Raw genomic sequence first — 607 nt, forward strand, 5'->3', positions numbered from 1 at the left:
CCTGGAAGGGTGTGGGCAGTGGGGTCCCGCAGGGCTCGGTCCTTGGACCGATACTCTTTAATGTCTTCATCAGTGACTTGGATGAGGGAGTGAAGTGTACTCTGTCCAAGTTTGCGGATGACACAAAACTGTGGGGAGAAGTGGACACACCAGAGGGCAGGGAACAGCTGCAAGCAGACCTGGACAGGTTGGACAAGTGGGCAGAAAACAACAGAATGCAGTTCAACAAGGAGAAATGCAAAGTGCGGCACCTAGGGAGGAAAAATGTCCGGCATACCTACTGCCTAGGGAATGACCTGCTGGGTGGCACGGCAGCGGAAAGGGATCTTGGAGTCCTAGCGGACTCCAAGATGAACATGAGTCGGCAGTGTGACGAAGCCATCAGAAAAGCTAATGGCACTTTAACGTGCATGAGCAGATGCATGACGAACAGATCCAAGGAGGTGATACTTCCCCTCTATCGGGCGCTGGTCAGATCGCAGTTGGAGTACTGCGTGCAATTCTGGGCACCGCAATTCAAGAGGGATGCGGATAACCTGGAGAGGGTCCAGAGAAGGGCCACTCATATGTTTAAGGGCTTGCAGGCCAAGCCCTATGAGGAGAGACT

Source organism: Alligator sinensis, unplaced genomic scaffold (assembly GCF_000455745.1).
Source record: "Alligator sinensis unplaced genomic scaffold, ASM45574v1 scaffold1335_1, whole genome shotgun sequence".
NCBI classification, from domain to species: domain Eukaryota; kingdom Metazoa; phylum Chordata; order Crocodylia; family Alligatoridae; genus Alligator; species Alligator sinensis.